Raw genomic sequence first — 22474 nt, forward strand, 5'->3', positions numbered from 1 at the left:
ATTCATGAAAGAATCAAATGGCCAGGTGTTCAAAGAATGGCTTTCCCACCAGCAAGGGGGTTATCCCTATGTTAATTGAAAGATGAACCATTTCTTGCACAAGGTGGCATTTCTGTAGAATGGGGAGGGGTACCTGGAAAGAGTAGGGAACAAATTTTAGCCCCAATATGGCATGATCAGATCTGTCATGGCAATTATGAAAGCAGGGTCCTCTCTGGGACAAAGGAAGATTTAACCCCACTTTGTCTCTCTATGTCTTCTGATGAACTCACTTGCTCTCTCTCCCTCTGTGTGTGTGTGTGTATTAAGGATTTATTTATTTATTTGAAAGAGTTACAGAGAGAGAGAGAGGGAGAGACAGAGAGATATTTTCCATCTGTTATTTCACTCCCCAGATGGCTGCAAGGGCTAGCACCAGGCTGAAGCCAGGCGCCAGGGACTTCATCTGTATCTCCCATGTGGGTGCAGAGGCTCAAATATTTGAGCCATTTTCTGCTGCTTTTCCAGGCTATTAGCAGAGACCTGACAGGAGGTGGATCAGCTTGTGCATGAACCAGTGCCTGTGTGGGATGCCAGAATGGCAGGTAGCAGCTTTACCCACTATGCCGTAGTGCCAGTTGCTAAACTGAGGTTTTGCCCATGCCTAAATGTTCGAGAGCAGGTTTCCAGGCATGGAATTCCCTGTTTATATCTGCCTAACTACCTGCTTTAACAGGATGAGATGACATCTCATTGTAGTTTTAATTTATATTTATCTGAGGCCACTGATGTTGAACATTTTTTCATATACTTCTTGGCTATTTGTATATCTTCTTTTGAGAAATGTCTGGTTGATTTGTCTATTTTTACTGTTTTTATCACTTTTGTTTTTACTGCTGACTTCCTTATGTACTCTGTATATCAATCTCTTGTGAGATGAATATTTTGCAAATGTTTTCTCCCTTTTTGTTTTAATTGAAAGAATCAGAGTTTGTTTGAAAAATCAAAGTCAAAGTTTGTTTAGCTAGGTAAACTGAAAATGCAAACTCCAAGCCAACCACTCAGTTGCCTGATTTGACTCTTCTGCAAGCTAGAGATTGATTCTAGATTTTTACACTTTTCTTACAGGGTGACTGCCTGCATTGAATCAGTTTTAAACAACATAGACTTATGTGTAGTTATCAATTTTACTGAAAATCAAATAATGCATCATTTAAAATAGAAAAACACCTGGTAATAACAAACTGACTTCCTTACAAGGGGGTATATTACATCCCCATATTTGTTCCCTCCCTGTATGTTTCTATATGAAGGGAAAGGCAAATAATGGGATCACTAATCACTATTCCTACAATGGCACTAAGACATAAAGCTGACTACTTCTTAATGTACAGAAGATGTTTCTTCGCCACCAGCTGATGTTTTATTGGTTATGGTTGAAGTTTGCTGAAAGGTCACGCTAGCTGGGAACCAGCAGTGGGGCCTCTTCCCGAAACAGTAGCTTCCAGGACGACTCAATTCTCTGCATCACCACGTAAGTAAGTCTGTATTAGTCTAGCATTTCCTGAGAATGCTTTTCTATTGTCTCTCAAATTCTCTTCCTGTGACACCCATTGTATAAATGTTGATTTTTGTCCTCTTTTGGTCTCATGAATCAATATCAAAAGAAGGTTTTCAGGTAGGAGTAAGGACTAATACTTCTTTCTCAAATGTCCCTCAGTGGTCTGCTGGCCAATTTTCCATACCACCAGACAAAATAAACAAGTTCCCTCATGTTATTATGCCAACTGCATTATGACATCAGGCTGACTATAGATGATTATATTATTAATTGTGCATTGGAATCAATTTGATAAAGTGTTTTATATTAAAGAAAGATATTGGTTATAATATTTGCTCTTTATCTTTCCTAACTTGAGCTGCCCTTGTCTTGACTGTCAAGGAACAGTTTTGATTTTTTGTTGTTGTTGTTGTTTTTTGCTTCATACTATTAGTTGAACTCTTTACTTAACATAGAGTTAATCATATGTGTATAAAGTCAATTGAGGATGGATTTCATTAAAAAAAATAAGAGTGGGAATAAGAGAGGGAGGAGGAAGCTTGTAACTGTAAATCTGTATAGTTCTGCATACATTCCTAATTTGTTCTCTACAATTTAATCTTGGTAACTGGATTATCTTAGTTTTCTGGAAGGACTTTATTCTTACTCTAAATTTTTAGTTCACATATTGGGTGTCTTGGAAGATCCTCTGCAGAATCTTGGGAGACTACTTGTCTTTCTCACAAAAGACACCCCAAAGGCCATAATGCACAATTTGCAGAATAATATTTTACTGGTAAAATATACTTAACCAGGTATTTTATGTGGAACTTTGAATTCCAAGCTGCTCCATAACATCAAATCAAAGAACCAGACTTAAAAGCTTGCCATCTGAATAAAAAAATGATATTAATATGTCCCTTTTGGATTAAGTTGCATAACCACAAAGGTGTCCATTTGTATGAGCTGAGACAAAGATGACTAACAAACTCACTTAAAGTATTAGCTTCAGTTTAAACTGCCTGAATTGAGTGGTCACCAAGCAGAAAACCCAAGAGCTCAGTTCTTTGCTATTTCGCTTTTGACAATATTCTGTAATAAACTACTCCCCATTAGTGGAGTAACCACATCAGTGATTGTGACTCCTTGTCAGTGAATTTTCATAATATGCTGCTGGACACAAAATCAAAGGAAAGCGTGTAAACAAAACCAATGCAGTTTACATAATTTAGAAACATATTCTCTACTTTTTAGCAGCACACTCAAAGGTTATGTCTACTGTATATTGTCAATAATGAGTTTTAAGGCATTTTTAATGCTTCATTTCTCCTTTCAAAATGCATTATCCGGTGCAAGCCAGGCTTCATACAGCATTTCAGAATTTATTAAGATCACTGGACTTAACTTTCTTTTTAAATTTGGCTGGAATAACAAAGGTGAAGGATATTTCTTCTGGTAAACTCCTCCCACCTCCCTTCTCACTTTCTTATTTATAATTCTCAATAATAGCTATAGGATCCTCTGGGAATATAACATCCTAAGATAGGGAGTGACTTCCTGGAATAGCTAGGGCTGTGTTCCTGTTCCTCCTAGAAAATGTAACATCATGAGTTGAGAAGAAATGCTCAGGACAGCAAAGGCACTGTTCTGTCTGCCGGGAATAGGATGTCCATTAAAGCTTTAGCCCTGAGAGTCACATTACCCTTGAGCTGTGTGTGTGGTTCAAATAGGGCACCTGCAGTTGAGACCCCAGCTGCCTTAGGGAACTTTCTTGAGCCTTGGGAAAGTGGCTCACAATAGATCCTAGTCTTCTGTCCTTTGCTACATGTGTAAGTAGGAAATTCACGTCCTGTAACCTATGGCATATGAATATTATCTCACCAGATTCATACAAGTTGTTGTCCAGAGGATGATTGAATGTGTTTCACAGAAAGACCTTTGTCTTTTAGGTAGAACGACAAAGATGTTTTCCCTTGCCCTTTTCCTGAAGTTCATATAAGATTCATGGGTTCCAGAAAAAAAGGACAATAACCATATTGGAGATTGGAGAATGCGGAAACATTATCATTATGAAGCCTTTATATACCCCAGTATGGATTGTGACAAAGTTCATATAAGAAATTGGGCATACAAAAGGCACAGTCCATTGTCTCTCATGTTTTCTTTCTTTTTCCTCTTAGATCACTTTGTAAAAGCTTGGGAGTCAAACAGGAGCAGGATACACATACAGTAGGAAGACATTGACAGTAATAAATATTTCTAGGGATCAATGCAGGAGGGTAATTGCTGACTCTTGAGTTGGAAGGAGTTTCATGGAAAAGGTTGTTTGTGGTGAGTTTCAGTGACATTTTCTGTTAGTAAGAATTGTGCCTTGGGTAAATTTCACTGGCTATGATACTGCCACTGAGCAAAGTGACAATTTCTTTTTACAGATTTTACAGGAAACAGGGAAAACACTTTACTTTTGCATGCTAAATCTTTCTTTAGTTCATTAGAGGTTTCTCTGTGCAGTAAAGCCAGTTGGACATGGTAAAAAAGGCTGGGATGGTACACAGAAGCCAGGGAATGCTTTCATTTTACTAAAATGGGTGGAGAGGGGGGTGGGAGGCTAAACAAGACTTAGCAAGTGACTCTTTGGAGAGCTCAGTACTGCTAATCCCTCCCTTCCTCCCTCCAGGTTGCATTCCTTTTCTGAAACACCTGACCTTGCAGGGCCCTGTACAGAGAGCTGCTCCCTGCCCTGAGGTGGAAAAGTCCCTCTCTGGGGCCTCATCTTGATGAGAACAGGCCAAGAGAATGTGATGTGAGGACTTTTTTTTTTTTTTTTTTTTTTTTAGCATTTCCCTACACCTGTGTTAGAGGGAGAGAATGGCTTGCTTCTCTTTTGGAAACTTCTCTGTCTACTTGCTTTCTGCAGACATTACTTTTCACAAATGTCACATGAGAATCGCACAAGTAGCAGCAGCTAAGTCACATATCAACTATATTAAAAAACTGATAGTGTTTATTTGGGGCAAAAATATCTCAGTTTTTGTAAACCATTAGATTTGTTAATGATCTCTAAGAAATTCAGAATTGTCTTTTAGAGGCTATACAAGGAGTCTTGCTTCTTTTATTCCTTGTTAGTCAATATGACACTTGAAAATTTTAGGTGTGATCTAGGCTATCTATGGGGTAAGGATAGCTTGACATGAGAATGAAGTTTTTTCAAAGAAAGTTTAATCAGCACAGTGAACCACTAATTTTGAATGTGAAGGAAATCAAAACTGGAGCATTTTGTATTCCTTGAGAGTAACATTTTTCAACATTATTATGCAAAGAATTGATAATATCTGTAGTATTCAATCAGACTAGAAATATATAAAATATGTTAGTGTAATATTTCAGATATCAAAATACATAAAAATGAACATATATATAGCATTTACTTTATATATATAAAACATGCATAGCATATAAAGTTATATATAATGTATAAAGTGATTTCAATGAATGTAAATTGTCACGTTTCATTTCATTTGTATTGTAATATGTTTACTTAAATCTCTTAAAGGTCTATCATTGTATATGGTTTCAACTTGCATTCATTTTGTTGCAAAATGCAGGGTTTCATTTTTTGGAAATTTATAAACTAATAAAATCATTGTTAAATATGAATGAATGACATTTTAAAAAATAAATGTTTAGTTTTTGCTTTTAAGGCTTATTTAATTGAAAGGCAGTTACAGAGAAAGAGAGATATAGGGAGAGAGAGATCTTCCTTCTGCCAGTTCACGCCCCAAATGGCTGCAATGACAGTGGCTGGGTCAGTCCGAAGGGAGGAGCCAGGAACTTCCTCTAGGTCTCTCTCTTACATACAAGGGCCCAAGCACTTGGGCCATCTTCTGCTTTCCTAGGCATATAAGCAAGGAGCTGGATCAGTTAACAGAAAATACATATTGTGAAAAAGCTATCATGAGCTTTAATTTTATTTTCACCAAAATGAACTTATATTTCAATTCTATTTCCATGAACTTTTTGAAGTTAGCTGGTATTTTTCTGAAGACTAGATTGAAGCTAAAGGTTGACAGAATTATTGGTAATAATAAAGAGAAACTGGAACTCATAAATGCTGATGGGAGAATCAAATTGTACAACTGCTTTGAATAATAGTTTGACAGATTCTTATAAGATTAAATATGTGCTTACCATATTGTTTAGAGATTCCTTTACTACAAACTTACACTAGAGATGTGTAACATATGACTACAAAAATATGTATAAAAGAGTGTTCATTACAATTTTGCTCATAGTAACCCCAAATAGAAAAATACCCAAATGTTCATCAACTAGTGAATAACAAGTTGTGGCATGGAATGTATGATTGATACATGGCATCATGACATGCACATGTCAACACATTGATGCATTTCAGAGAATTATGTTGAGTGGAAGAAGCCCAAACATCTTTCTGATTCTCTTTATATGACATTTAAGAAATTAAAATCAAAACAGTGACTGTTTCTGAGGTGGTATGGGTTGGGATACCCGAAAGGGACAGAAAGAGAATTCTCTTAGGTGATAGAAATGTTCTGTATCTTCATTCGTTGGTGATTATGTGGGTTTATACGGAACTTATTGAGTTGTATATTTCAAACATGTGTACTTATAGGATATACATATATCTCAAGTGAACAGGTGATAGAAAAATTCTCACTGGATCTTGATGGTTAATTTTACTTATCAACTTGACTGTGTTACAGTATGCCCAGATAGCTAGTTAATTATTATTTCTGGCTGTGATCATTAGAGGGTTTTGGGAAGAGAACAGCCTTTGAGTTAATGGACCAGGGAAAGCAGACCATCCTATTTAACTCAGCTCACTTTTGGCATCATTCAGTTGGTTGAGGGCCCTAGTAGAACAAAAAGGAGGAGGAAGATTGAGTTTTCTTCTATTTGATTGCTAGGCCTGAGACTTCTGACCACAGCTTTCTATCTCTCAGGCCTCCCAACTCTACCACTGGCTTTTCTGGATGTCCAATTTGCAAAAGACAGATCCGTGGGTTTTTCTACCCCATAATTGTGTGAGCTAATGTCTAATAATAATTGAGGTGAATCAATTAATCAATCTATATAATTAATTCATTTTATTCAATAGGGATATTGCATTTTTATTAGCCTAATTTTATCCACAAAGTATTTGAGATTATTGATATAAACATTCAGAATGGAAATTGCACCTTAAGTTTAATAATATATGTTATAATTCCACTGTATTGAGAAAAAGCAATAGTTGTATATGTTTCACATTTGTGCTGAGTGGAGCAAAACTATGTGTGCAGTATAAAGTCAAAATAGATGGTTGTGCAAAACTTGGGCCGTGAGTCCCTTTGTAGACAGTGATTGTATTTCACACATACGCACACAGGTATATATATATATATATATATATATATGCATGTGTATATGTGTGTGTGTATATCATCTATAGCTATAACCTGGCATTTAGTGAGTGTTCAGTAAAACTTTGCTGTAAAAACAAACAAACAAAAAATAGATGGATGAATTGGTTGATTGCAGGGTCTTAGTCCACCCGAATGAGGATGGACCGGGTCCGAAGAAAGGTAAGTGTGCCACTCGCCTGTTCCCCAACCCCCCGATCCTGGGGACAGTCAGATGTAGCTAGCGGGGAGTCAAGTCAAGTAAGCAAGAACTCATTTACTGCATGCGTAGCAAAGCTGTTTAAAGCATAAAACCACAGGATTACTGAGGCAGGGCATAAGGATCAACCAATTACTTAAAAGGTCATTTTATGGGGCAATTTTCTACAAGACCAGCCATATGTCTGTACACTCGTCATCAGTTGTCGTCACCTCCCTTGATGCTACTTGGCCAATCAGCTTTGGTGGTAAGCAACTCTGGGTACCTTCCTCTGGGCGCCATCTTTGAATTACCTCATGTGTCCAATTTCCCTGCAGGCACCATCTTTGAATTGCCTCGTGTGCCTAATTTCCCCACAGTTAATATAAACACAGCAATTTTTAGGATTGGCAGAGCCATGGATAAGAAGGTAGAATTGGTAGATATATTGGAAAATTCTAGATGATAGATAGATAGATTTTAAATAATTAGTAGATATTATCTTGCACAATTTTAGGGCAGAAAAGCATGTGATCTGTTTTCTGCAAACTAGACATTGGCAGCCATCACCTCAGTCTTTAGAGCCATAGCTTCATGGAGGCATATATTTCTGTAATCTTTCTTCTTACAATCTGCAAAATACATTAGCCTTGGAGCTGGCAGTGGATTTTCCTGATTTATCACACTTTATTCATCCTTAGGGGTAAGGATAGGGTTGTGTTGTTAGGGACAAGAGAAAAAAAGAAAAGTTAAAAGAAGCAATAAAATGTTAAATGTTATCAAATAACTGGTTCTATAAGAGAAGCACTCTTGCTCACTAGTTTACAAACAAGTGAGTTGAGATTCATTTCTAAGTTGTAAGTGCAGCCATTAGAAGGCTGGGGTGTGAATTCACCTTAGCTGGTTCAACGCCATGTTCTTACAAATATAGAACACAAACTTGATTATTTTCCTTATAGTTACAAGAATGTATTAAAATTTTCCTTCAAGGTCGTCTCTATCATTTAAACACCTTATCTGTATTTTAATGCTTCCTCAAAAAAATCAATGGATTACACACTTTCTGGAAGGTCATCTAATTTTTCTAGTCTCTTTAGCTTTTGTTATCCTATATATTGCAAGTTATATTTTTCCCTGAAAGTGCAAAGCTAGGTTTTGTTCTTATGCAAAAGAACATTCAATATATTGAATATCCAATCATCAAAAATATTCTGGGTCCCTTTTACAACTCATTTTCATTTTAGGGACAACAATCAACAAATTGATAAATAATATGGAGAAATTATACTGAAAATTATCACTGTATCTAAAATCTTGATAACATAGAAAGTATTTCAGTTATTTGATTAAACCATCATTAGACCATAACACCATGGTCTCCTTTTGCAAATTTATGGAGCAATAAATTACTTTCTGAAACCTTATTTCAGTTTTAGAAGAATAATTACTTCTCTTGTTTATAGTCACCTGTCTGGATATCTGCAGATCCTTTCTGGATGTTTTAAACTATTCATTCTCTCAAGAACTGAGATCACAATAGGTCATAATGACCCTGACTTTTCCAAATAGTTCCAAATATCTGGGCCACCTAGCAGGGCTCCAGATATTCCTGTGTCACCGGAGCATAGAAAAAGTCACGGTCAAAGGCATGTTTGCCAATGTGCTAGGAAAGGCTGCATAGTGAGTTTTTGTCTCTGTAAAAGATTAAACAACTTTTTAACTTTTCCAGACCAAGTTTTTTTCTATAGAAACATAGTCATTTATTTAATTCACCTGACTACATACATTTGGGGATATAAAATGTTGAAACCTGCAAAGACTATTACAGATTAAAGCAAAGCAAAGTGACTGAATAAGATGCAATTATAAACTAGAATAACAAATCATTTACAATAATAGCTATTATAGAAACAATTATATAGTAGGATGAAATATTATATTTATATAATATATATTATAGGAGTCATGATTATTCTCGAGGGAATATATTCTAAGACTCCCAGTGGATGCCTGAAAATGTGGATAGTAATGAATTCAATACAAAGAGGCTTCAAAAAGTTCATGGAAAATGGAATTAAAAGATAAAAATAAAAATATAAACTTTATATCTTAACAAAAGCGCCATTAAATTCAACATACTTTTGTGAATACCATTTAGTCCATCCATAAAGAACTGAGAGTACTAGAGATCTCAATGCAATCTTTTACTTTATTGTGATTTTTAAAATTATTTATTTATTTTTTAGTTGAAAGAGAGAGAGAGAGAGAGACAATGCTCACATTTGCTAGTTTACTCCTCAAATGCTCAGTGCAGCTTGGCTAGGATGAACTGAATCTGAGCCTCCCATTTGGAACACAGTGACTCGAGTGCTAGAACCATCATCCACTGCCTTCCAGGTGCACATTAACAGAAAGCTGGAGTTGGAAGTGGAGCCAGGATTCTAACTCAGACACCTTAATATGGGCTGCATGTATTCCAAGTGGTGTCTTACTCATAGCACCAAACATTTGCCTCCTTTTTACATTACTGACTGAAGAATAATGGATATCATGAAAGAGTTTTTATTTATTTATTTATTTATTTTGCAGAGAGACAGAGAGAGAGTTATAGACAGTGAGAGAGAGAGAGAGAGAGAGAGACAGACAGAGAGAAAGGTCTTCCTTCCGTTGGTTCACTCCCCAAATGGCCGCTACGGCCAGCGCGCTGCACCGATCCGAAGCCAGGAACCAAGTGCTTCCTCCTGGTCTCCCATGCGGATTCAGGGTCCAAGGACCTGGGCCACCCTCCACTGCCCTCCTGGGCCACAGCAGAGAGCTGGACTGGAAGAGGAGCAACCGGGACAGAACCAGCTCCCCGATTGGGACTAGAACCTGGTGTGCCGGTGCCGCAGGCGGAGGATTAGCCTAGTGAGCCGCAGCGCTGGCCATGAAAGAGTTTTTAAGACTAGGAAACAAAAGAAGCCCAAAGGAGTAAAATCAGGACTTCATGGTGACTACCTGATGATTTCCCTTTGATACTTTTATCAAATCACTGTTGTTTGATGAGAGCAATGAGCAGAAGGGTTGTGCTGGAGAAGGAATCTCCGGTGAAGCTTTCCTGGACACTTTTCTGCTAAAACTTTGGCTAACTTTCCCCCAAACACTCTCATAATAAGCAGATGTTACCATTCTTTGCCCCTCTAGAAAGTTAGTGAGAAAAATGCAGAATCCCTCTAAACTGTTGCCACCACCTTTGCTCTTAATCAGTCTATTCCACCTCTTGTGCTTTGCCTTCAGGCTCATATTGGTAAAGCTATGTTTTACCTCCTGTTAAAATTCTTCAAAGAAATGGTTCAATATCTTGAGTCCACTTATTTAAAATTTTCAGGGAGATCTTTGCCCTTGCCTGTATCTGATCTAAGCACAACAGTTTTGGCACTCATGAAGCAAAAAATTTGGTCCTAATATATACTAAACTGATCTTCTGTATACAAAGAGAATTGAAAATGAATCTTTACATGAATGGAAGGGGAAAGGGAGCGGGAAAGGGGAGGGTTGCGGGCGGGAGGGAAGTTATGGGAGGGGGGAAGCCATTGTAACCCATAAGCTATACTTTGGAAATTTATATTCATTAAATAAAAGTTTAATAAAAAAAAAATTGGTCCGCTTTAATTTTTCAGGCTGAATTGTGATAACTAAGCCAGTTGAGATATCTATGGTATTGGTTGCTCTTTCTGTTGTGAATCGTCCATTCTCTTCAATTAGAATATGAACAAGATGAATGTTTTCCTTGCAAATCATTGTGATGGTCTGGGACTGCAGGCGTAATTTTAACTTTGTATCTTCTTGAAATTATTTCCATTTGTAAACTGCTGATTGTTTTTGAAAAGCCTCAATGGTTTCACTTTTCTTCAACCGAAGTTTCATCATGAGTTTTATGTTCTTCAATTTTTGCAGAATTTATGTTGCTTCGATAGAGAGTTTTCCAAACTGATATTTTATCCTTCTTAGTGTCTTCAACTAGATCCTGTTCTGAAAAGCTAGATGTTTATTTTGGTGCAAAAAATAAAAGCCATGGGGCCGGTGCTGTAGTGTAGTAGTTAAGCATCTGCCTGCAGTGCCAACATCCCAGATGGGCACAGGTCAGAGTACCAGATGCTCTACTTCTGATCCACCTCTCTGTTGATGGCCTGGGAAAGCAGTAGAAGATGGCCCGAGTGCTTTGATCCTTGCATCTGCGTGGGAAACCTGGAAGAAGCTCCAGGCTCCTGGCTTTGGATCAGCTCAGTTCCAGCCAATTGGGGAATAAACCAGTGGATGGAATATCTCTCTCTGTCGTTCCCTCTCTGTCTGTACTATGCCTCTAAAGTGAATAAATAAATCTTTTAAAAAATAAATAAAAGCCATTCATGTTTCCATATTTCTATTTTCTATGAAATTTTTAATATCCCTTTACTATACCATGCTCATCTTTGCATTTGTGATGAAGTTTCTATAAGTAGCTATGATAAAGTTTAAATTATAAGTAAATCACACTAAGGGATTAATAAAAATAGATAATAATAAATTAGAGTGATTATAACAATATCCCATAATAAACTTTCCAACACCACCACTCTTGCACTTTATAATCGTAATTAAGTAAAACAATGGTTACGTGAACCCAGGTGCTGTGATACCATGACAGTTCATGTGATGACTGATGTGGTTAGTATGACTTAGGGTACATGGTTTATAGAGCATATGCTGGACAAAGGGATGATTCACATCCTGGGCAGGATGGAACCTAATGGGATGTGATTTCATCACAATATTCAGAATGATGCAAAATTTAAAATTTTTTACGTTTTATATCTGAACTTTTCCATTTACTATTTTTGGAATTTGGTTGACTACAGGTAAAGGAAGTAGCTGAAAGTGAAATCATAGAAAAGGGAGGACTACTGTAATTATTATGTACACTGCATTTCCCTTTATATATGTTATCATAATAAAGTAATAATAAACATATTTAACATAGAACAGAAACAAAGCAATGTAAGAAAGTTTGATAGTCCAAACATCAGCTCAGTTTAGAAGAGCTTATGTATAGTAGAATTGCAGAAAGGTAGAAATAACGTTGGTATTGTATTTCTCATGTTATATTTAGCTGTTCCTGATGATACCAATTCAATGAATATATTTTACAAATATAGGAAATCACACAAAAATGGAGAAGGATCACTTATAATTTCATTAGTTTCAGTTCCATGAAATTGTATGAGTAATTGAAGATATATCTTCTGCTTCTCCAATTCTATCTACTGAAATAACCAATGTTACCAATTTATTTGTTTTCAGTAATTTCGGACATTAGCTCTTGTAGTGACTGTAGCCAGTTCTGGCTTTTCCATGACTTATCAGTCTCTTAAAAAGTACAACCTGAGCCAACAATGGGAGACAGAAACCTTGCTTTGCAAAACTGTTCAAGTCATTACTTCCTTGTCACCTGTTTGGGAGCTCTACACACAGCTGTTTTCAACAACTTGACATGAGGGGACACTCAGTTCTTTGCTTCTTCTTCTTTCTAGAAGCAACTGTCAAAACTAAGTGCACTAAACATTTCTGCTTGGGAACTGCTCTAATTCTTCTCTTTGTCCTCTGACTTTCACAGTGAGTCATAACCTTCTCAAATCCCTGCTTCTTTCTTTAATGTCCTCAGTAAAAGTTCACAAGTTCTTAATTCAGAGTTTTCTGCAATCTACCATGGAATGTATAGGATGCCAGCTTCCAGATCTCTGTGCTCATTTCTAGAGGTGCTCATTCTTCTTGCCGCAAGGCTTGTTACCTCTCAATAATTCACAGCTGACTCCATCCAGTCTGCCAAAGAAACAGCCTTGCCCAAAGTTCTGCACTCTTGGGTGTGGGGTAGTCAACATCCAGTGATAGACTGATAAGCAAGTACAAAGGTCTGCCTCCCTTGCCTCACTTTGGACCACCATTTAAGGCTCAGCTACCTTTAGATCTTCATGTGTCATTGGTGGAATCTGTTGCAACTACATCACAGTTGAACTCCTTAATCCTGTTCCTAGACTACGTCCTTATGTGTATCTTCCTGATGGGCTCCTTTAATTACACACTTGAACTCAACTGCGCTCAGTCTATTTCACAGAGAAACCAATCTTTGAAGTGGGGAAAGAAGAATATCATCATTGTCTATACAGTTATTACAATTATGGTCCTTAATTTCTCACTCCTGAGACTGTGAATAGTGACTCTGATGGAATTTTGTACTGACCTATAAGGTGGAAATAATAAAAGAGCTATATGCAATTTATCTTCTGGGGGAGATTATCTGAAGAAAATCTCAATAATAATTTATCTTTTGATTGAAAATGGCACTTTATGACTCTGTTCTACCCAAAAATAATCGCCTTTCAGATTTAATTTTTATTATCCCATTTGAGTATTAAATAACAATGAGGACAATTAATCTACCTGTAGTGATAACTAACAGTGGGTGCTGATGGCTAAGTTATGACTCATGCATAGAAGAACACACACTAACTGTGAATTTAGTTGTAAAATGTAATTGTAGTCTAAGCCTCACAGTAAGATTTGGATTTGGGGACAGGTGCTTGATGTAGTGGCAAGACACATATCAATGTGGCAGAGTTCAAGTTCCAGCTCTTCTCCTAATTACAGATTCTTGCTAATGCAGACCCTGGGAAGCATTAGGTGATGGCTCAAGGGGGTGTGGCCCTGCCACCCATGTGGAAGTTCTGGATTGAGTTTGGAGCCTGGCCTGGCCTTGAATGTTATAGAGAGTTGGTGAAACACATCAGTACATGGGCAGATTCTCTGTCAGTTTATTTCTCTATTTCTCCAATAAAAATATGAAAAATGGATTTCATAATCTATAAACTCTTAGATGGCACCAACTAATTTTGATTAGAGCTCCTTAACATAACTCAGTGTATGTTTCATTCTTAAATTAATATTCCCCTTCTAGATGCAGATTATGATCAAATGCAACTTGTAATTTACTGATGATTATGGTAACCAACAGCATGTGCTTGCAACGAATTTTTATCTTGCTTCTTAGGATGTAATTAACTTCACACTAGGAATTCATTAATATTAGTAATATTTCTAAGGGAGTTCTATGTATATAATTATGTAGTCCCTCAGTATGTTGTTTCCTTCTTTCAAATCTTTGTAACTTGGCTCCTTTTTTTAAAAAAAAAAAAGATGTCTGTATAAATGTATGTGTGTATTTGAAAGACAGAGTGATGGGGCTGAGGAGAGGTGAGAAAGATCTTTCATCCACTGACTGGTTCACTACCCAAATGCTCTCAACAGATAGGGTTAGAGAAAGAGGCCAGCAGACCAAAGCTCCACCTGGGTGTCCTGCCTCAGTGACAAAAACCCAAGTATTTTGGCTACCATCTGTTACCTCCTAGGTGTATCACCAAGAAGCTGGATCAGATTTGTGAAGTAGCTAGGATTTGAATCAGACACTAGGATATGGAATGCAGGAGTGAGAACCCACTGCCTAGCCCACTCTGTCACATGCTTGCCCTGACTTATTATTAGATTTATTTTTTTAGTTCATCTCTTTGGTTAAGATCTCTAGTACAATGTTAAATTGATGTAGTGAAAGTAGACTTCTTGATTTTGAGAAAATGATCAATATTTTACCATTAAGGTTTTATATAGAAGTCTGTTACAATATTTTGTTTTCTGGTTTGCTGAGGTGTTTTAAAATCATAAATTGCTGTTGCATTTTGATAACAATTTTCTTCAAGTGTTAGATGCTTATATGATTTTTTCTGTTATTTTGACAATTATATTGATTAATTTATAAATGTAACATCAGTTTTGAATACTAGTTTAGAGCGTACTATCCTCTTATATACTAGGAGTTTTCAAAGAGTTTATGGAAAAGTGCACTTTGTGAAAAAATTTATGCAAGTATTACAGATATTTTTGCACTGAAATAAAGTTATCAGTCAAATCCTACTTTGCATAAACTTCAAAAAGTAGCCTTATATTGCTGATTTGGCTTATTGGATTTGATTAGAATGATTGCTGTTATATTCATGAGGAATATAGGTCTGTGATATCATCTCTTGTAATGTCTTCCCTAGGTTTTGCTAGCAAGACTATGAGGATGTTGTAACATCTTTTGGGAAGTATTTACCCGTTCTCTACATTCTAAGAGTTTATGTAAGACTTGTAGTAAATATCTCAAAGAATCTATCAGTGAATCCATCTTTGAAGCTCTCTGTTGATTTGTGGGAAGATTTTACATTATTATTTTAAGGTATTTTTAAGAGTTATTCAATTTCTTGCCGGCGCCGCGGCTCACTAGGCTAATCCTCCGGCTGCAGCGCCGGCACACCAAGTTCTAGTCCTGGTCGGAGCACCGGATTCTGTCCTGGTTGCTCCTCTTCCTGTCCAGCTCTCTTCTGTGGCCCAGGAAGGCAGTGGAGGATGGCCTAAGTCCTTGCGCCCTGCACCCACATGGGAGACCAGAAGCACCTTGCTCCTGGCTTCGGAACAGCGCAGTGCGCCGGCCGCAGAGCGCCAGCCGCAGTGGCCATGGCAGGGTGAACCAACGGAAAAGGAAGGCCTTTCTCTCTCTCTCTCACTGTCCACTCTGCCTGTCAAAAAATAAAAAAAAGAGTTATTCAATATTTCCTCTTTTTGTTTGAGTTTGGGGGAGATTTATTTATTATTTTATTTGAGAGTTGAAGAGAGAGAGAGGGAGAGAGAGATATCTCCCATGCATTGATTTACTTCTCAAATGATCACAACAGCTGGGGCTGGGACAGGTTGAAATGGGGAGCCAAGAGCTCAGTTCTGGTCTCCCACATGGTTGGCAGACACTCAAAAATGGGAGCAATCATCGCTGCCTCCAGAGGGCTAAAATGAGCAGGTAGCTGGCTTTAGGAGCCGGAGCCAGATATCAGCTGAGATACTTGGATGAGGGGTGTGGGCATCCTGACCAGTATCTATTTTTTAAAAAAGATTCATTCAACTTGAAAGGCAGAGTTAGAGAGAGAGGGAGATACAGAGATCTTCTATTTGCTGATTTTCTCTCTAGATTCAATGGTTGGGCCAGCCTGAATCATGGAGCCTGGAGCTTCATCTATGTCTCCTTAGGTTTTGCTGGTTTCTCAGGTGCATTAACAGGGATAAGTTTTCTGATTATTACCTCAAAGTTAATAAACACAGCAATTAATACTGTACTGTAGGGGCCAGCACCATGGCACAGTAGGTTAGTCCTCCGCCTGCAGTGCCGGCATTCCATATTGGCGCTGGTTCTAGTCCTGGCTGCTCCTCTTCCAATCCAGCTCTCTGCTATGGCCTGGGGAAGCAGTGGAAGATGGCCCAAGTTCTTGGGCCCCTGCACCCAAGTGGGAGACTCAGAAGGAGCTCCTGGCTCCTGGCTTCGGATCAGCACAGCTCCGGCTGTTGTGGCCATCTGGGGAGTGAATCAACGGACAGAAGATCTTTCTCTCTGTCTCTCCCTCTCACTGTCTGTAACTCTACCTCTCAAATAAATAAATAAAAGAATCTTCAAAAAATAGTATACTGTAGGCCTTAGACCCCTGCAGCTTTGGCAAAGATAAACAAATGTGACTGGCAGGAGGGCTTTAGTTTCTCCTTGCATATTTCATCTGCTTAGGGAGCTGTTTGAATTCATGAAATTCTTTAACTGTCCAGGAACCTCTTGTAATGTGCCTGTTGCAGGAGGCATCCATTCCTGTACTTTCCTTTACTTTTTAATTCACTGCTTCTAATTTTTAATAATGTGCACTTATCTGTTACACATTCCCATGTATCCTAGTAAGCTGACAGAAGATAATCACATAACCAAATTGACTTTACTGTAAATTCTTAACATAAGCTCTTGCATCCAAATGCTAGGAAAGGTAACAATGAAAATATGATAAATTCTAAGTGATGGCTAAATTTGTCAATATATAAGTTCATAAATAAATTTCACAGAATATTCAAATCAGGCTGATAGAATTAGTTTCATGGAAGTAGACTTCCTCATCTTTGAAATTAATATAATGATTATATCTCTTTCATAAGTTCCTGTTAGCCATAAAAATTAGAAGACACATGAAAAGCTCTCATTCTGGTATTGTTCCATAGTAAATACTCAGTAAAGATTACATATATTATAATCATTATTTGTAGAAACTTAGAAGTTCAAGACTAGGTGGATTGATGGAAAGGGATCAGAGATTAATCTTTCCTTTTTAAAAGTTTGTATTTATATATTTATTTGAGTGGCAGACAGACTAGAGAAAGAGAAAGTTCCTATATGCTAGTTCATTCTCAAACAATACCAATGTACAGAGTTGATCTGAGGCCAAAACCAGGAACCAGGAACTCAATCCAGGTCTCCTACCAGGTCGAAATCCTTGAGCCTTCACTTGATGTCCCACTACCCCAAGGGTCTTGATTAACATGAATCTAGAAGTTTGAGTAACACAGGCATTCTGGTATGGGATGCAGGCATCCCAGCTTGTAGGCTAAATGCCTGCCTTTAATATTTTTTTTGAATGTAACTCCTCACCTAAAAGGAAAAATCTTAAAGATAACCTTAATCTTAAAGAAAAACTGTGGTTTTTCCACCCCTTGCAATTATCAGTACCCCTTTGGGCAGTGTATAATATGTTGATTTACATTTTTAAAGAGTACTTTACAGTGTCACTAATAAGGTATAGATTTGCAAAAGCAAACTTACTTGAGAGGGTATGAGAAGCAAGGTCATAAAGAAGAGCAGATTTTCATAAATCACTGGAGAGTGACAGTTGGGCCAGGAGAACCAGATGAACGAAAGAGATGACTTCTGTGATGTTGACTAAAAAATTCCCAAATACTGAGTAATTCACATTCCAACCGTTTCAAATAGCACATACTAATTTTTATAAATGGCATGTTTATTGATGCCTTTATTGCAAAACAAAAATTCCTAGACTATCATCATGTAGGTACAAAACACAGAAGGAATCAATAAAGTCCCAAACCCACACAGAGCAGACAGACACATAATAATACAGTGTATCTAAGGTCTGTGATGGCCCAGGGAGATGCTGAACTTTGCTTAGGGACCTTGGCAAGAATTACATGGAGGAGTGATGCAGCATCAGGATTATAAAATTGATGTGGGGAATTAGGGTTACCAGACTTGCCTTACCTTTCCTATTGCATTGTGATATATAATAAATGTGCTCTTATTTGAGCCATATAATCAACATATGGATTGATACTTCATCTTCATTTTACAGGCCTTGAAATTGATGGTCATAAATAACAAAGCTCTAATTTACCTGACTAATTAGGAGTAGATATGACCTCTAAATGCACATTTATGTGACTTCATGGTTTTCCTATGCCAAAACACGGTCCTGAGGATATTCCAGGAAAAGAGCCAAGGGAGGCAAAGTTATGGCATTAGGGGAACATTTAGAAAATTGGAGAAAGAGTAGCTAGGTCAGTGTCACCAGAGCATACAATCTTGGTAAAGGGCAAAGGTGCTGCCAACAAATTTGAAAGATTTTCCTATTCTGTTCTAAGGTTCATCTTTAGTTTCCAATGTTTATCTCTCCTTTATCTCAATACTCAGATAAAAAAGTGTAGATATTGTTTCCTCAAACCACAGACACTATCTTATCTTGAATTTAAGAGACATCCTTAAACACCAACTGTTACTGACCCGCAGATATTTATGTCTCTTAAAGCCAATACTTTTCTTTGATTTACACTTCTTTTGAAAAGCATTCCGGACAAAATAAAGACTTAACTTACGAGTTCAAAAATTCATTAGCCTATTAGGTTGCAGCGGTGTTCCGTTCCACTTGGAAAAGATTTGGCCAGCTCTAGTCCTGACCTAGGCTGGTCATTAAATGCCCTATCACATTGTTTTTGAAAGAGTTAAGAGTTTCAAACTTGAGAGTTTTGGCCGACTTCCAGGTTAGGTCATTTAGTTCTGCCTCTTAAATCCTCTTTTTGGCTTTTGATGGTATTCTTAGTTATTTTCCTGGTATTTACTTTACATTGTTGGGAACCTCTTTAATAGTGGAGGGAACACACATAATTGTCAATAGTATTAAGATATGAATCAGAAAGTCAATAGGTTTTGGAGATTCCTACAAAGTCCTTTTCCTGTAATAACTGGGGAATATCTGGGCACCCTTTTGTTTCAGTAATCTACTGCTATGAAACAAACCATCCTGAAATTTAGCAGCTTAAAATAATGACGTTCATTTTGCTTAAGCTCCTGCAATTTATGTAAGTCCTTTGGAGACAAATATTCTCTGCTTCTCTTGGCATCGAATGAATCAGCCTAAAAGACTGAGGTTTAGAACCCTCTGACGGTTTGCTGTCTCACTTTTCGGACAGATAATTCTGTCTGCTGGCTGGGACCCTTTGTCAGGCTGATGGTCAGAACACAAAGTTGGCCACTTCGCTTTCTCACGACTTCATTGTTGTGTTGTGTGAGCATCCTGAGAGACAGTTCAGTTCTTTTATTTCAAAGATTTATTTTTATTTGAAAGTCAGAGAGAGAGAGAGAGAGAGAGAGAGAGAGAGAGAGAGGAGAGTGAGCGTCCCTATGCTGATACTCCATAAATGACCACAACAGCCAGGGCTGAGCCGGATTGAAGCTAGGAGCTCAGGAGTTTCATCAGGTCTCCCACATGGGTGCAGAAGCCCAAGCTTTCCAAGGTGAGTTAGTGAGGAACTGGATTGGAAGTGGAGCTGGGAGAATTGAACTGGCACCCATATGGAATGCCAGTGTCCCAGGCAGCAGCTAACCTGCTATGCCATAGCATCCACCCCAAAGGAATCAATTTCTAAATTAGCTTTGGAAATTATGTAACTGCCAGTTCTGAGATATTTTGTTTATTTGGAATGAATTATTATGTCCAGTCTATAATTCAAGGGAAAAATACTAGATGCTTTTACAAGGAGGCATAAGAAAGAAATTTTCTAACATATCTTCTTCATCTATTGCACTAACCTTCTCAAGTAAATTAATGGGAAACAGAAGCACCAGGGTGTAGCCCAACTGTCTCAGGTTTTCTAAAATTGAATTTATTTATTTTTTCAAAGTGTTAAATGTTTTTATTATAAGTGCACCTTTATGATATAGGATTTGTCCTATTTTGTCTCTATAAACAAATCTAACATACCATTTGTTTTATTAGTAACATTTTAGTGGCCCACAGATATATTATTTATGTGTTTTCTGTGACTGTTTTTGTTAAACAGTGGGAACTGAGGAGTTATAATAGAGACCTTATGGGCTACAGATTCTAAAATATTTACAATCTGACTCTAACAGAAGATGTTAGCCAGTCTCTGCTTTAAATTATCCTTCTATTGTATTTATAATATCTGAATCTGAAAAATGAACTGTTGGCATAGAGCTAACTAACTGAACTACAGTGCCTTCAGCTGGTGGTGCTTTAAAATCGCTATTTATTCCCAGGGCTAAAGTCTCTGGAAGGTTAGACAATGTATACAAAGCTGTGTTAACTGACAAGGAGGCCTGTAAACCCATGTTTGTTATGAAAGCCAGGATTCAATCAGAGAAGCAGAACCATAAGATATTTTCTAGAGATTTGACCTTGTGTAATTCAGGGAACTAGTTCAATAATATACAGGAAGTTCTTTCTTCTATGTGGTGTTATGGCTAGAAATGATCAGAGCTGGTCTTCAACAAGGGCAGCATGGATATGCTGGAAACCAAAAAGTGAGCTAGACCCCATGAGGACAAACTGGAATGTCTTAGAGAAGTGATTTTGACCATGGACTGGAACCCACATCAGTCTCTAACTTCCTCTTAATGTCTACATTGATAACAGGTGTGTCCTGTAATAGACGCCAGTGCCCTTTGTTTTTCACATAGCCCAAGTTACATAGATGCTTAAGAAAGAGTTTCATCAGGAGCAGGAAGTTATACCGACTTGAAGGTTGAATGCTTCCCCTGAGATAGGTCAGCAGATAGAATATGACTGTTTTAGCTCTGGCATCTCATTTTCAGTTCTATCCTCTGGAGTACAAAAATAATCTGTCTGTTACTTGATTTCTGTTTTCTAAATATCTTACATGGTGTGTCTCGCTGTCCATATGTATAAGAATCACATGAAGAAGATGATCTGGGAACGTAGGCCCAGCACAATTTACACATGATCTGTGTGCTACATCACAAAAATGCAACTACATAGAATGAGTTCAAAGTTCATGGGAAGAGTGTTCCACAAACACCTCAGTGTTTGCATGAAATCATCGAGCTGACCCTTGCCTTCTACATTCCACACCTGTTGATAATACCACATTAACGTGGTTGCCCAAACCAGAAATCTGGTAACTGTTGAAGAACTTTCTCTGTTTTTTGGCCAATATATTTCAAGTCCTTTCCACCTCCTAAATGTGTATCTGAACATTTCCCTCATGGTCACTGCCACTACCTTGGGCCAGCCATTAGTGCTCCCTATGAGATTAATGCAATGACAGGAAGGAGGTTTCCTATATGCTAATCTTAAACTCCCTCAATTATTTTATCCATACACACTATATGAGTAGTAAAACACGAACACCATGATCCCCTAAATCTTTAAACGTCTTCTCATAGTTTTGAAGATAAAAGCTCAGCTCAGCATTGTGTTTGTGACCATTCATAATTTGAATATCCTTGTCTCTATCCATCTCCCACAGATGGGTTATGTCCTGGCCCAAATCATGTTTAATAACTGCTTTCCTCATTCTTTCACAGCTCCATAGCTTCATATTCTATTTCATTTGTCTACCACCCGATACATGTACTTTCTTCAAAATATCTCATGGCCGTTCTTGACAATTTGGCATAAGGTTACTATCTTACAATCCTTTTATAAATTTTCTTTACCCCACTGTAATTCTGGCAGTACCATTTTTTCTGCCTGCTCATCAATCATGCAATCTAACCTACTTCCTATGTCTTTTATGAATTTGGCACATCTTGTTGTAACTGATTCTGGGTTTATTAATAATGATGACAGGGCTGGCATTGTTGTGTAGCAGGTTAAGCCACCACCTGCGATACTGTCATCCCATAGAGGCGGCAGTTTAAATCTCAACTGCTCTACTTTAATCCAGCTGCCTACTAATATTCCTGGGAAAGCAGCAGAAGATGGACCAAATGGTTGGGTCTCTGCACCTACCTGGGAAACCCAAAAGAAGCTCCTGGCTCTTGGCTTTGACCTGGCCCAGCCCTGGCTATTACAACCATTTGGAGGATGATGACCTAATGGATAGACTATCTCTGTCTCTCTCTCTCTGTAACTCTGATTTTGAAATAAATAAATATAA

The sequence above is a fragment of the Lepus europaeus genome, chromosome 2 (genome assembly GCF_033115175.1).
Source record: "Lepus europaeus isolate LE1 chromosome 2, mLepTim1.pri, whole genome shotgun sequence".
In the NCBI taxonomy this organism is placed as follows: domain Eukaryota; kingdom Metazoa; phylum Chordata; class Mammalia; order Lagomorpha; family Leporidae; genus Lepus; species Lepus europaeus.